The sequence below is a fragment of the Fundulus heteroclitus genome, unplaced genomic scaffold (assembly GCF_011125445.2).
Source record: "Fundulus heteroclitus isolate FHET01 unplaced genomic scaffold, MU-UCD_Fhet_4.1 scaffold_778, whole genome shotgun sequence".
Lineage (NCBI taxonomy): Eukaryota > Metazoa > Chordata > Actinopteri > Cyprinodontiformes > Fundulidae > Fundulus > Fundulus heteroclitus.
In genome coordinates, this window is record NW_023397228.1 from 15,001 (window position 1) to 16,435 (window position 1,435).

Genomic DNA, 1,435 nt, shown 5'->3' on the forward strand with positions numbered 1-1,435 from the left:
GGAGAACCAGGGCAGGCTCATGCTGCCTGGGACAAGACCCAGAGCAGGCTCATGCTGCTGGGCAAAGACCCAGAGCGGGCTGCTGCTGCCTGGGACATCCATGCTGGATGTGGAGGTTAGCAGACCCAGAGCAGGCTGCTGCTGCTGCCTGGGAGATCCATGCTGGCTGTGGAGGTTAGGAGAACCAGGGCAGGCTCATGCTGCCTGGGACAAGACCCAGAGCAGGCTCATGCTGCTGGGCAAAGACCCAGAGCGGGCTGCTGCTGCCTGGGACATCCATGCTGGATGTGGAGGTTAGCAGACCCAGAGCAGGCTGCTGCTGCTGCCTGGGACATCCATGCTGGCTGTGGAGGTTAGGAGAACCAGGGCAGGCTCATGCTGCCTGGGACAAGACCCAGAGCAGGCTGCTGCTGCTGCGGGGAGATCAATGCTGCATGTGGAGGATAGGAGACCCAGAGCAGGCTCATGCTGCTGGGCAAAGACCCAGAGCGGGCTGCTGCTGCCTGGGACATCCATGCTGCATGTGGAGGTTAGCAGACCCAGAGCAGGCTGCTGCTGCTGTCGGGAGATCCATGCTGCGTGTGGAGGTTAGCAGACCCAGAGCAGGCTCATGCTGCTGGCTGGAGATCCATGCTGCATGTGGAGGTTAGCAGACCCAGAGCAGGCTGCTGCTGCCTGGGAGATCCATGCTGCATGTGGAGGTTAGGAGACCCAGAGCAGGCTGCTCCTGCTGCCTGGGACTTCCATGCTGGCTGTGGAGGTTAGGAGACGCAGAGCAGGCTCATGCTGCTGTGGGGAGATCCATGCTGCATGTGGAGGTTAGCAGACCCAGAGCAGGCTGCTGCTGCCTGGGACATCCATGCTGGCTGTGGAGGTTAGGAGAACCAGGGCAGGCTCATGCTGCCTGGGACAAGACCCAGAGCAGGCTGCTGCTGCTGCGGGGAGATCAATGCTGCATGTGGAGGATAGGAGACCCAGAGCAGGCTCATGCTGCTGGGCAAAGACCCAGAGCGGGCTGCTGCTGCCTGGGACATCCATGCTGCATGTGGAGGTTAGCAGACCCAGAGCAGGCTGCTGCTGCTGTGGGGAGATCCATGCTGCGTGTGGAGGTTAGCAGACCCAGAGCAGGCTCATGCTGCTGGCTGGAGATCCAGGCTGCATGTGGAGGTTAGCAGACCCAGAGCAGGCTGCTGCTGCCTGGGAGATCCATGCTGGATGTGGAGGTTAGGAGACCCAGAGCAGGCTCATGCTGCTGTGGGGAGATCCATGCTGCATGTGGAGGTTAGCAGACCCAGAGCAGGCTGCTGCTGCCTGGGAGATCCATGCTGGATGTGGAGGTTAGGAGACCCAGAGCAGGCTCATGCTGCTGTGGGGAGATCCATGCTGCATGTGGAGGTTAGGAGACCCAGAGCGGGCTGCTGCTGCCTGGGAGATC